Here is a 15259-nt window from a genome sequence, read left to right as displayed (position 1 = left end):
ATCCTAAGCACTTCACAGGAGAGTTTCCAAACAAAATTTGGCACAAGGCACATAAGGGGATATTAGGCTAATAAAAAGCTTGGTCAAAGTGATATCATCTTAGGGATCATCTTAAAAAAGAAAAGAGAGGTACAGAGGCAGAGAGGTTTAGAGAGGGAATTCTATAGCTTAGTCGCCAAAGGTGGAGCAATTAAAATGGGGGAATCATCAGGGAGCCAGATATGGAGGAGTACAGAAATATCTGAGGGATTGTAGGAGATTACGGAGATAGGGAGAGGTGAGGCCATTAAGAGGTGAAAGCAAGGGTGAGAGTTTTAAAATCAAGACATCGCTTAGCAGAGAGCCAATGTAGGTCAGTGAGTAAAGGGGTGATAAGTGAAAAGTGATAGAACTATCGTTTTTAATAAGAATTGTATTTTGATGGAAAAGGAGAGTGAAGTATCCACATTTCAGGCAGAGGAGAACCCTCCTTAAGACATGATAGCACAGGTTGTGAATACTGTCTCATATAACAACAGAGTCATGGAAGTAGCTGAGAAGGGCATGAATTGAGTAATGTTGCCTATAATTCAGCAAATTAAATAAGCTTATAATATGTACTACTGAGGTTGTGACCCCAGTATCTGCAATAGAGCATAAGAAGGCAAGTTCTCCCCTTTCAGCCAGATTTCAAGTCTGGCAGTTCCTTGGAATACTGCTGACACACTGGAAACCCACAAAATGAAAGCAGCGTAGCTGCACTTTCACCTACATTATTATGGTCCTGCTCTTATACACCATCCATTTATATCATGGACTGTTATCAGGGGCTACCACTTTAGGGAAGTAAGAAAGACTCGAAACTAGCTAGCAATTTAGCAGATTTTTCATAAACATAGAAAAATAATTCATCTACAAGGATAACATTAAAATGCAGTTACTGTTGTTATAAAAGCAAGAACAATAGAATTTTGCATAAGACAAATTAGATGAAAGGTCAGCGAATTTTTTGTTGTTGATGTTGGTCATGGAAGGGATGTTTATAAGAACACTAAAGTGTTGCCATAGGACTTGTAATGTTTACCTGAATGGGCAGGCATCCAATCAGCATACCATGAAGAGATAGGAAGGGTGATATCTTAAAAGTTTTCAGCACTTCTGTGTTGCACTGCAGTTGCAGCCTAGATTGTTCTCGCAAATCTTGGAAAAGGGTTTAAACACATAACTTTGTGGAATGCTGCAAAATAAATCCAGCTGGCAAATTCTGCTATTATGATATCTATTTGAGCTCTGAATGACTCCAATATGTTTGTTACAATTATTCTATTTGGTACATTACGCTAAACATTTAACATTATTTGAAGAAGATTCTCCCCTGTATGTGTGTGTGTGTGTGTGTGTGTACAAGTTAATTTTCATAAATTTCCCCTTATCCTACTTTTTTAACTGACTTTGAAGTAATAAGCTTGGATTCTGAAACAATTTGATACGTATTTGTTGATTTGTTGAAGTCCTGATGGAAGATTTCATGTACCATAAGAATGAGCTTTTCTATTGAAAACTATTCTTAATTAGCTGTTCTTCTTTACCTTTCCTATGCTACTTAATATCATATGTACTTCAATGAGATTTCCCTTTAATTTCTTGCTAGCTTTTAGACGCTAAAGCTAGAGCTTCTCTAATCTTTCTTCATAACTTGTCCAATTTACATTTGGGATCAGCCTTGATAGGCTTGATACCCTGTGGTGAATAAAACTAAAACCATATTCTAAGGCCGGGGTTTTCTGGCCCCATTGAGGTGGGACCCACAGCAGGAGATTCGGCAGCCCACCCAGAAGTCCATTTTACTTGGCTTTTGGTAGGGCCTGGCGATCCCAGCAGTGGGCAGTGCCCGAAATTCCCGTCCTATGTGTATCCAGGCTAAACATAGGAAACCTTTATTACTACCCTCAATTCCTGTGCCTGCTAGTTTAATTACAAATCCTTTGTACAAAATTTGATCAAAAGCTCTCTGGTCGTTTGAATAATATACATCTTGAGAATAGCACTATCTACTGCATCTATAACTTCTCAAAAAAGTCAATGAATTTCGTCAAGCAGGCACTTTCCTTTCTAAATCTATGCTGTCTGCTTCTGATTAAGTTATTGTTGTACAGATACCTCCTCCCAGCCCCTTAGATTAATGGGGATGCACCTGAGTTACTTTTTTCATCCTTTTTAAGTATGATAGGTTTGCCTCTGTATCCTCAACAGTGCTCAGCAATTCTTTGAGTAAGTGCACCATAAATTTCTTCCAAGGGCGCCTCCAGCATCTGAGGATACATTCCATTAGATCCTGGATATAAGAACATACGAAATGGGAGCAGAAGTAGGCCATTCAGCACCTCAAACCGTCTCTGCCATTCAATAAAGTCATGGCTGATCTGTTCGTGTTTTGAATTCCATAATCCCATCTACCCCCGATAACCTTTGATTTCCTTACCTAACAGGAATCGATCTACCTCTATCTTAAAAATATTCAATGGCCATGCCTTTACACCCTGCAGAGGCAGAGAATTCTAAAGTCGCACAACTCTCTGACAGAAAACATTTCTCCTAATCTCTCTGTCCTAAAAGGGCAACCCCTAATTTTAAAACTGTTTCTCCTAGTGCTGGACTCACCTGCCAGAAAAAACATCCTTCCCACGTCCACCTTGTCAAAACCATGCACCTAAGTCACCCCTCACTCTTCTAAACTCCAGTGGAAACAAGTCCAGTCTGTCTAACCTTTCCTCATAAGACAACCTGCTCATTTCACCTATTAATTGAGTAAACCTCCCCTGAACTACCTCCAAAGCGTTTACATCCTTCCTCAAATAAGGGGACCAAAACTGCACACAATATTCGAGATGTGGTCTCACCAACGCTCTGGATAACTGAAGCATTACATCCTTACTTTTATGTTCAATTCCCTTCATAATAAAGGATAGCATTCCATTAGCCTTCTTAATTACTTGCTATAACTGCATACTAACTTTTTGTGACTCATGCACTGGAACACCTAGATCCCTCTGCACTTAGGAATTCTGCAGCCGTTCTCCATTTAAGGAATACTCTGCTTTTTTATTCTTCCTGCCATTACCTTGAGTTTCTCTAAACGCCTGCCTATAACCTCTTTAATGATCGATCCTAACATCTTCCCCACAACAGCTGTCAAGCTAAATGGCCTATAGTTCCCTGTTTTCTATCTCCCTCCCTTCTTGAATAGAGGGGTTATATTTGCTACTTTCCAGTCTGATTAAACTTTTCCAGAATCTAGGGAATTTTGGAAAATTAACACCAACACATCTACTATCTCTTTAGCCACCTCTTTTAAGACACTAGGATGAAGTCCATTTGGACCCGGGAACTTGTCAGCCCACAACTCCATCACTTTGTTCAGTACTGCTTCCCTACTGATAGTAATTTCACCAAGTTCCTCTCACCCTCCACCTCCTGATTTACAGCTATTACTGGAATATTTTTTGTATCTTCTATAGCGAAGAGAGAAGCAAAATATTTGTTCATTTCATCCATCAATTCCTTATTATCTACTGCTGACTCTCCAATGTCACTCTCTAAAGGACCAACACTCACTTTAATCACTCTTTTCCTTTTTAAATACCTGTAGAAACTCTTGCTATCTGTTTTTAAATTTCTAGCTAGCCTCCTGATTTAACCTTTTTCTTTCTCCTGATTTAACCTTTTAGTCATTCTCTGCCATTCGTTATATTCTGACCAATCATCTAACCTGCCACTCATCTTTGTGCAGTTATATATTTTTTCCTCAAGTTTGATGCTTTCCTTAACTTCTTTAGTTAACCATGGATAGTGGGTCCTCCGCTTAGAATTTTTATTTATATTAGGAATATATTTATTCTGAGTATTCTGAAATATCCCCTTAAATGTCTGCCACTGCTTCCCTATTGATCTATCACCTAGCCTCGTAATCCCAGTTCACTCCAGCTAGCACAGTTTTCATGCCCACATAGTTGCCCTTTTTTAAGTTTAAAATACCAATCTGAGACCCACTCTTATCCCTTTCAAATGGGATATAAAATGCAATCATATTGTGATCACTGCTATCTGGGGCGTCTTCATTCTGAGGTCATTAATTAATCCTGTCACATTACACAATACCAAATCTAATATAATCTACTGTCTGGTTGGTTCCAGAATGTGCTGCTCTAAGAAACTATCTTGAAAGCATTTTTTGAGCTCCTTATCCAGGTTACTACTGCTAGTCTGATTTTTCCAGATTATATGTAGATTAAAATCATCCATGATTATTGCCGTTTATCACAAGCACCCAATACAGAGGGCTGTGGAGGCCAGGTCATTGAGTGTACTTAAGACCAAGATAGATAGGTTCTTGATTGGTAAGAGGATCAAAGGTTACGGGGAGAAGGTGGGAGAATGGGGTTGAGAAACTTATCAGCCATGATTGAATGGTGGAGCAGACTCGATGGACCGAATGGCCTAATTTCTGCTCCTATATCTTATGGTCCAATGATCTTATTTCTTCTTCCAGAAATTGTCCTACATTGTGATTACTATTAGAGGGCCTGTAGGTCATTCCCACTAGTGACTTCTTTCCCCTACTATTTCCCATTTCCACCCAAACCAATTCTGCATCCTGATCTCCTGAACCAAGGTCATCTCTAACTATTGCACCAATGCCCTCTTTGATTATCAGTGCTACCCCTCCACCTTTATCTAGCTTCCTATTCTTCTTGAATACCATATAACATTCAATATTCAGAACCCAATCCTTATCATGCTGCAGCCACTTCTCCATAATGGCTATCAGATCTTACTTATTTACTTCCATGTGTGCTACCAATTTCTTTACTTTGTTACAAATGCTACGTGCATTCAGATACAGAACCTTTAATTTTGTCTTTTCGTTACCTTTGTAACATCTAATCTTGACAATTGGCATACTCTTAGGTTTTATCTCTTTTTTTCCTGCTATTCAACAACCCTCATTTCCCATATTACTATTATAGTCTCCTGCTTTGAATCTACCCCTTGATTTGTCACATCTATCCAAGCTTAATTCCCACCCACCTTGTTTAGTTTAAAGCCTTCTCTACTTTCCTAGCTATGCGATTCGCAAGAACGCACATCCCAGCATGGTTCAGGTGTAGACCATCCTAACGGTGCAGCACCCACTTTCCCAGTACTGGTGCCAGTGCCCCATGAATTGGAACACACTTCTCCCACACAAGCCTTTGAGTCTCTTTGATCTTATTTTTCCTATGCCAATTTGTAGTGGCTCAGGTAATAATCCAGAGATAATTACCTTTGAGGTTCTGTTTTTTAATTTCTTTCCTAGCTTCTCATACTAACTATGCAGCATGTTGTTCCTTGCCCTGCCTATGCCATTGACACCACATGGACCATGGCAACTGGAACCTTGCCCCTCCCTCTGCAAATTCCTCTCCAGCCCTGAGCAGATGTCCTGAACCCTGGCACCAGGCAGGCAACACAGCCTTCTGGACTCTCACTCTTTGCTGCAGAGAACAGTGTCAACCCCCCTCAATATACTGTCCCCTACCACCACTACATTCCTCTTTGCTCCCCTCGCTTGAACAGCTTCCAGTACCATGGTGCCATGGCCAGCTGGCTCAACCACCTTGCAGACTTCGCTTTCATCCACACAGGTTGTGAGCACCTCTAGGCAATTGCAAGGTCTGAGGCTCCTTCACGACTGTCTGCTCGATCCCATTACCTGCCTCACTCACGGTCACATCCTCCTGTCCCTCACTGATGACCAAAACAGACGATCCTATTCTAAGAGGCGTGACCGTCTTCTAGAACAAACTGTCCAGTTGCTTACACTTTCTGCAGACATGTTTGTCATGGATCGCCTTAGCATCCAAAAGTACCCATATTCCACAGCTGCAACAAAACACCTGTTCTGCCATTGTTACTTATGTTATTTAGTTTACTTAATTTAATTACTCACTTAATTAACTTAGAATAATTTCTATGTATGCCACACCTTTCTCCTCATGCACTGAATTCCCACATGAATCTAATTCGCTACACAATCAGTCTCAATCTCACTCCAGCATAGTCGTCTGTCCCCTCGCGCACCCCTTACTGATCATGCAGATGGAAAAGCCTGTCTTTTTATAGACCCTCTGATGAGTCACTAGCTAGTTTAGCTTTCTGCTACAGTAATTAATGCCACTTGAACCAACTGCTTTCGGGTGCTTGACAGATAACTGCCACTCCAAGCAGTTCTCTGTTTAACAAGCTAACCTAGCTTACTTGAAGGTTAGTATTATGTCAGATCTTGATTCTTAATCTATAATTGAAACCTGAAAATGACTTAACAGAACCTACCACTTGAAACTAATTCGCTACTCATTCAGTCTCCACCTCACTCCAGCATAATTGCCTGTCTCCACGCGTTCCCGAGATTTGTTGGATTTAAGTTTTCCCAATTTGTCAATTGCACTGATTTTAAAAATCTCCAAGATACAAGGTATATGACAGAAATTGACCAGCAAGCTTATTTCATCCTCTCTAGTGAATGCTTGTACTAAATATTCATGTCATATTTCAAATATTTTATCATTGAACTTCACTGCCATTTTTATCTTTTACAGTTCAAACTCTCTCTCCAACTGTTTATTTACTGTTATGATACCAGAAGAGTTTTACAATGTATTACGTTTAACACCTACAGCTATACTCATCTCCTGGGTCCTCTTTGCATTTAATCTCCCTTTATTATGCTTTAGCAATTCCTATACTTCCCAAGGGTACTCTCCTGTTGCCGTATGGATTCTGTATGGTTTGTTACTTTTTATTCTCTTCACTCAATTTTGGATACGACTTATTTAGCTTTCACTTATTTTTCTTTGGGGTATGTTTATGTTGCATCCTCAATTATTCTTTAAAAAGTATTTCACTTTTCCTCAACTTGCAGCAACATTTATCAGCCAAAATGTTATAATTATGCACACATTCCTATTAAAATGATTTGTCTGGTCTCTATTGGTGATGATTGCCAGATAATCTTAAATTTATGTATATTGTGGTCAAAACATTATGAATGTTGATCTAATCATGAACTGCCTAGATATGAATTACCTCTCATAGTACCCTTTGTATTTTTGGATTCAAATCACTTACATGGATCAGACATCCCCGGTACAGACCCTCTTCCTGGCAGGGAAGTGGCAGAAAGTGAGGCAAGTAAGTCAGACTCTGGAGCAGACTTGAGAGTCCAGAAACAATGGTAACAGACACCAGTCTAAGAGCTATTTTGCTGTTTTCCAAAACAGCAGACAGAAGACCTCAAACCCTGTTCCTCTTCTCTTGCATTTTAAGGAATCTGTCAGCTTTGGCTCAGTGGTGGTAACTCTCACTTCTGGCTTAGAAGGCTTTGTGCTCAAGCCACTATCCAGCACCTTGAGCATGTAGTCTGAGCTAACACTCCAGTGCAATATTGAGGGAGTGCAGCAATCAGAGGTGCCATCTTTTGGATGAGAAGCTGAAGCAAGTCTCCTCAGGTGGGTGTAAAAGAGGAAAACTGAAAATAAATCAAGGGGATGAACTTACAAGTTTTGACCTGAATTTAAAAATGGCAATGGAGAAAATAATGAGACTGAAAATGAATAAATTTCTACGACCTGATGGCTTCCACCCTTGGGCATTCAAAGAAGTAGATGAGGAAACTGTAGATGCTTTAGTCATGTTCTTCCCAAACTCTCTTCCTACAGGAATTGTTTCCTTGGATCAGAAAATTACCAATCGCAAACTATTATTTAAGAGGAATAGGAGAGAGGAACTAGAAAGTTATAGACCTATGGTCTAATGTCTGTTGTGGGAAAATTACTAGAATCTGTTAAAAGGGACTGGATGACTGAACACACTGCCAAATATGAATTGATTAGAGAGAGCAAGCATAGATTTGTTATGCATAAGGCATGTCAAATAAACCCAGTTGATTTTTTTGAGGAGGTTACGTGGAAATAAGAGAATGTCAATGGATGCTAGTTAAATGGACTTTCAGAAAGTATTCAATAAGATTCCACAAAAGACTCTAAGCAGTGGTGAGCACGAAGTAAAAAAAAAAATCTTATTTTCAAAACCCTCCATAATGTTATCCTACATTATATCTGTAGTCTTCTGGAGCCACACAGCCCTCTAAGATCATCGCACTCTAATTCCGGTCTCTTGCACATCCACAATTTTCATAATTCCACCATTGGCAGCATACCTTTGGCCGCATAGGCCGTAAGCCTTGGAATCCCTTTTCTAAATCTCTCTGCCTCTTTACATCTCTCTCTCATTTTAGTGCCTCCCTTAAAACCAACGATATGGTAACTTGGCCTAATATCTCCTTATGTAGCTCAGTATCAAATTTTGTTTGATAACCCTCCTGTAAAGTGCCCTACAACATTTTATTAGGTTAAGTGCATTATATAATTGCAAATTATTGGTTTTGTTGGTTGTTGCATATAATGGGGGTAACTTATTGGGTAGGGAATTAGTTCTGAAGTAGATGACAAAGAGTAGGAATAGTGGATATGTATTGCAGTTGGCAGAATGTGATTAATGATGCCCCTCAGGGATTTGTACTAGGGAAGGCTGAGCTTTTCACTTCACTTTCAATGAGTTAGGTGAAGGAATAGGGAATCGTATATCTTTCTAACATCGCTAAGTTAGGTGGAGGCAGAAGCAGAAAGTTACAGAGGAACATTGAAGATTAACTGAGTGGATTAAACTATGGAGCTGGAGTTCAATGTGGAAAAATGTGAGGTCATCCACTTTGGACCAATGAAAGATGCTCTAAATAATAAGAGTCTAGGAACTGTGGTGGCAGAGAGATTAGGCGGCACATGTACAGAAATTGTTAAAAGCTAATAGAAATATAAAAAAATGTTAAAGGCTAATGGTACATAAACATTTATCACAAGGGAATGGAATACAAAAGGGCGGAAATCATGCAGAAATGCTCTCAGTTCTGGTAACACCCTTGTAAATCTTCTTAGTACCTTAAACCAGTGCCTCTTATATCCGTATCACAACAGGGAGACCAGAACTGCACACAGTACTCAAAGTGCGGTCTAACCAAGACAGGGGGAAGGGGTGGCCTAGTGGTAATGTCACTGGACTAGTAACCCAGAGGCCCAGGCTAAGCTCTGGGGACATTGTCTCAAATCACGCCATGGTAGCTGGTGGAAGTTAAGTTCAGCTAATAGTGACCATGAAACCATTGTTGATTGTTGTCAAAACCTATCTGGTTCATTAATGCCCTTTAGGAAAGGAAATCTTCCATCCTTACCTGGTGTGGCCTACATGTGACTCTAGACCCACAGCAATGTGGTTGACTCTTCACTGGCCTCCAAAATAGCATAGGAAACAACTCAGTTGTATCAAACTGCTGCAAAGTCTACAAAAAGGAATGAAACAGGAGAGATCACCCAGCATCGTCCTAGGCACTGGAAATGGCAATGGTAAACCTAGCTCTGACAACCCTGCAAAGTCCTCCTCCCAAACATCTGGGGGCTTATGCCAAAATTGAGAGAGCTGTCCCACGGACTAGTAAGGCAACAACGTAACATAATCAGACTCACTTACAGACAGCACCCCGACACTACCATCACCAACTCTGGGTATGCCCTGTCCCACCAACAGGACAGGCCCAGCAAAAGTGGTGGCCAGTGGCAGGAGGGGGTTGCCCTGGGAGTTCTCAACTTTAACTCTGGACCCTGTGAAGTTTCATGCATTAGGTCAAACATGGGCAAGGGAACCTCCTGCTGATTACCATCCCCTGCCCAGCTAACAAATCAGTGCCTCTCCATGTTGAACACTACTTGGAGGAAGCACTGAGGGTGGCAAGGGCACAGAATGTTCTCAGGGTGCAGGGCTTCAATGCCCATCACCATGAATGGCTCCGTAGACCACTAATGACCGAGCTGGCTGAATCCTGCAGACCGGGGCTGCAGCAGACAGTGGGGGAACCATCAAGAAGGAAAAACATACTTGACCTCATTCTCAACAATCTACCTGTCCATGACAGTATTGGTAGGAGTGACCACTGCACAGTCCTTTTGGAGACAAAGTCCCATCTTCACATTAAGGATACCCTTCATCGGATTGTGTGGCACTACCACCATGTTAAATGGAATAGATTTCAAACAGGTCTAGCAATTCAAGATTGGGCATCCATGAGGCACTGTGGGCCATCAGCAGCAGCAGAATTGTATACAACCACAATCTGTAACTGCATGGCCTGGCATAGCTCCTAATCTATCATTACCATCAAACCGGAGGATCAGCCCTGGTTCAATGAAGATTGATGGAGGGCATGGCAGGAGCAACACCAGGCATAACTAAAAATGAGGTGTCAACCTGGTGAAGCTACAACACAGGACTACTTGCCTGCCAAACAGTGAAAACAGCACGTGATAGATACAGCTAAACAATTCCACAACCAATAGATCAGATCTAAGCTCTGCAGTCCTGCCACATCTAGTCATGAATGTTGGTGGAAAATTAAACAACTCACTGGAGGAGGAAGCTCCATATATATCCGCATCCTCAATGATGGGGGAGACAAAAGATCAGTGCAAAAGATAAGGCTGAAGCATTTGCAACAATATTCAGCCAGAATTGCCGAGTGGATAATCCATCTCGGCCCCCTTTTGATGTCATCAGTATCACAGATGCCAGTCTTCAGCCAATTTGATTCACATGACATGATAATAAGAAATGCTGAAGGTGCTGGATATTGTGAAAGGCTATGGGCCCTGACAATATTCCAGTAATAGTACTGAAGACTTGTGCTCCAGAACTAGCAGCACCATTAGCCAGGCTGTTCCAGTAAAGCTACAACATTGGCATCTACCCAGCTATGTGGAAAAATGCCCAGGTATGCTCTGTACACAAAAGATAGGACAAATCCAACTCAGCCAATTACCGCCCAATGAGTCTACTCTCAATCATCAGTAAAGTGATGAAAGCAGGTCCTCAACAGTGCTATTAAGCACTTACTCAGCAATAGTCTGCTCACCGATACTCAGTTTGGGTCCCACCAGGGCCACTCAGCTCCTGACCTCATTGTAGCCTTAGTCCAAACATGGACGAAAGAGCTGAACTTCAGAGATGAGGTAAGTGACTGCCCTTGACATCAAGGCAGCATATGACTGACTGTGGCATCAAGGGGCTGTAGCAAAACTGGAGTCAATGGAAATCAGGGGGAAAACTCTCCACTGGCTGGAGTCACACCTAACACAAAGGAAGATAGTTGTGGTTGTTGAAGGTCAATCATCTCAGTTCCAGGATATTGCAGCAGGAGTTCCTCAGGGTAGTGCCCTTGGCCCCGCTATCTTCAACTGTTTCATCAATGATCTTCCTTCCATCTTAAGGTCAGAGGTGAATATTTGCTGATCACTGCACAATGTTCAGCACCATTTGTGATTCCTCAAAGGCTGAATCAGTCCGTGCCCATATGCAGCAAGATCTAGACAATATTCAGTCTTGGGCTGATGAGTGGCAAGTAACATATGCACCACACAAATGCCAGGCAATTACCTTCTCCAAGAAGAGAGAACCTAACCATCACCCCTTGACATTTAATGGCATTACCATGGCTGAATCCCCCACTATCAACAACCTGGGTGCTACCATTGACAGGAAACAGGACTGGACTAGCCATATAAATACTGTGGCTACAAGAGCAGATCAGAGGCTGGGAATTCTGTGGAAAAGTCACCTCTTGGCTCCCCAAAGCCATCATAAACAATGCACAAGTCAGAAGTATGTTGAAATATTCTCCACTTTCCTGGATGTGTGCAACTCCAACAACACTTAAGAAGTTTGTAACCATCCAGGACAAAGCAACCCACTTGATTGGCGTCCCATCCACCACTTCCAACATCCATTCTCTCCACCATCAACACACAGTTGCAGCAGTGTGTACCGTCTACAAGATGTACTGCAGCGACTCACCAAGGCTCCTTCGACAGCACCTTCCAAACCCACGATCATTACCATCTAGGAGGACAAAGGCAGTAGGTAGATGGGAACATCACCATGTGCAAGTTCCCCTCCAAGCTACATACCATCCTGACTTGGAAATATATTGCCGTTCCTTCACTGTCACTGGGTCAAAATCCTGGAACTCCCTCCCTAACAGCACTGTGGGTGTACCTACGCCACAGAGACTGCAGCGGTTCAAGAAGGCAACTCACCACCACCCTCTCAAGGACAATTATGGATAGCCAATAAAAATGCTGAACTAACCAGCAATGCCATGTCCTGTGGAAGAATAAAAAAAAACTTCCTTGTTTTTCAATTATATCCCTCTACATATAAACAGTTTGAAAACAGTAGTAGGATGCCATGGCAGGTAAGTGAGGGAGACGGTGCTTAAAAATGCTCTCCAACTTTCTCAAACTTTGAATTAAGAATGGTCCTTGAAGCTAGGTCACAACTGTGAGGAGCATTCTGCTCTGAAGGCGGCTTGCAACAGTTTCTGCTGAATGCAGTCAGACATGAAAGGCCTCTAATCCTGCCTGATGCGCTGGCTCCCCTGTGTGTCACCTAGAGGCCATCTCCAGCAGCTAAACTTACACCCGCTGCCTTCCAGAACCTGGAACCATCTGGAAAAGCCCAGTCCATCTTCATTAACAGACCTTAATAGGCTTTTAATAGGTTTTTCAGAATATTTTAGCTTCTACCTTCATCTGTGTGAATGTCTCAATCTTTGATTTGGTCCATGTAAATTTTTTTTAAGTGCTTTTATTTTCCTGCTTTTTGTTCCCTGTTGGGGTGCCTGTGAAAACCCTTGAATGTGACTGGCTGCTTGAATAGCCTGATGCCATCTCTACAGCTCCACTCTGGGAATTCCCAGCATAGAATGCTGCAATCAGCTGCAGTACCACCACAAGGTTACAGAGGTGAAATTCTTCCCAGAGAGATTTCTGGATCCCTCAGTGAGGTTTATTTTGGGGTCAACGGTGAGCACCCTTGCTTCACAGCTGACCTCAAACATTGGGCCATTATATTTTTGGTACTTCATACTTAACCATTGTAATGTGTTATTTTGAAATCAGCCCACATCCTTCATTTGAATTCAGGCCTCAGCCAGAAGGCTCCACTTTAGTTATTCTTTACCAAGTGAGGCTACAAAGGTAGAAAGAACTGCAAACATTGGGTAGACATTTAATTAATATTTATTTCAGTTTACCTGATGAAACACTAATGCAGGGATAATTTGATCATTTTGCCTATTGAGTTTTGCTATTGACCGTATATTGGCATGAAATTGTTTCCTGATGCACCGCTGAATGTTAAATGTCACCATATAAAGATGATATATTATAACAAATGAATTTAAAGCAGCTTCAGTTTCATCAGCGTATAATGTACTTCAAAATATAAAACTGCAAACCTTATCCAGTAGGAAAGGGGCAAAGTATCATTCTGTTGGAGGGCGTTTATTAAAATTTATAATAACTTGGTGTTGCAGTATGGCCTAGTCGCTTATTTGTAATAGAGTTGATCTGCAGACAACTTTCTAAATGAAACGTTAGGTTTATTTATAACACAGCCAGCAGTAACTATCCCTATGCTGACTGTGGAGGTAGCCCACGCTACCAACACATTGGTTTACACATGTCATGCAATCTTACATCAAAGGGCTATACTTAAAGATACAGTCCAATATTTAACAAAGCCATAATTACTACATTCCTAACGTGTTAACTTTGCTGTGCATATTGGGTGGAATTTTCCCTGAATTGCGCTAAGTGGGGTAGCAGGCGGGTAAAATGGAGTCCTACCCGCTAGCAGAAATGGCAGATTTTCACGCTGTGTCTTCCCGAGCCCGCCTCATTATTTATGCTTCCCCGGGAAACATGCCGTTTCCATGGCGGGCGGCGTCTCATTCTCCAGCTCACCATCACCCCGCTGTTGCATCATGCTGGCCACCATCTTTGAAAGGCAGCCGCCAGCGAAGGGCTCATCGCCGCCAGCTCACCACCATTGTCCGGGAGGCATGGGCTGCAAAGGATAAAAGACTGCAGCCCTCCCCTGCTTTAACAGCAGGTCCCTCGAGCGACTGCTAGATGCCATGGAGGCATGCCAGGGTGTGCTCTACCCCCAACTCTGGCCGCAGGATGGGCAGCAACGTCACCAGTCAGGCTTGGGAGGCGGTGACAGCGGTGGTCAGCATGACCACTCTGCAGAGGAGGACAGCCACCCAGTGCTTCAAGAGGATAAATGATCTCATCTGTTTCGCCAGGGTAAGTCACTCTTTTCATCACTCCCAACTCACACACTCACAAACCCATCACACATCCACAGGGCCCTCACTCACTGCCAGTGCAAGGGACATCACCATTCACTCTTTCACACACACACCGTCATTGATCTCATCCTATCCATGGGACCACTCACCACCCACACGGGCCAGGCATACTTATCATCTGGCCCAGCAGGCATCCTGACACACTCTCCCCATCTCTTTCCATGCAGGACAAACTGGCTCACAGCAGGAGGGAAAGGTTGCAGACAGGTGGAGGGATGCCAGAGATAAAGGTTCTGATAGAATTCAAAAACAGAGCCATCCAGCTGGCCAGCGATGATCAGGACCGGTCCTGTGCTGACAGTGAGGTCGGCGCTGCTCTACCAAGTGAGGGTCCAGCAGTGCAACATCCATCAGAGAGCCATGCCTTGAGTGATGTGTCCTCTTTCACAGGCCACTGCCATGCACTAATTATCTCCCCTTGCTTTCACAGGCACATCTGCCAAACAGCCGACAGAGTCCATGATCCAGGGCCTCCAATCAAGATCTGAAGAAACCTCTGAAGAGGAATCTGGAGGCACCCTCCCTGAAGTCCTATCACAGCGCTCACCCACATCCTCCACCAGCGCAGAGACACAGACCTCGGTGGGACTTCGCTTTAGAGTAGCCTCGGGATCACAATCTGGTGGGCACATCGCACTTTCTGATCCACAGGGCAGGGATTCCCAGGTCCCCAGCACCTGCTGGAGGCCAGAGCGTTGCTAAAACTGAGTCAGATAAGGAGCCTCTGGACACAGTCATGTCACAGTTGCTGGAGTTGCAAAGGCAAGTTCAGGAATAACAGGAAGGGATGTCCGCTGCAATTCTCAGATTGCAAGGCATGATGGAGGACTTTGCCGTCTTCAGGCTGAGGTGATAGTGCCAGTATTGCAAGGCACCAAGGTCAACACTGGCAGGATGGCGACCACCACGGAGACCTTGGTCCAG

This window comes from Carcharodon carcharias, chromosome 16, assembly GCF_017639515.1.
Source record: "Carcharodon carcharias isolate sCarCar2 chromosome 16, sCarCar2.pri, whole genome shotgun sequence".
NCBI lineage: Eukaryota > Metazoa > Chordata > Chondrichthyes > Lamniformes > Lamnidae > Carcharodon > Carcharodon carcharias.
This window is presented reverse-complemented; position numbering follows the sequence as displayed.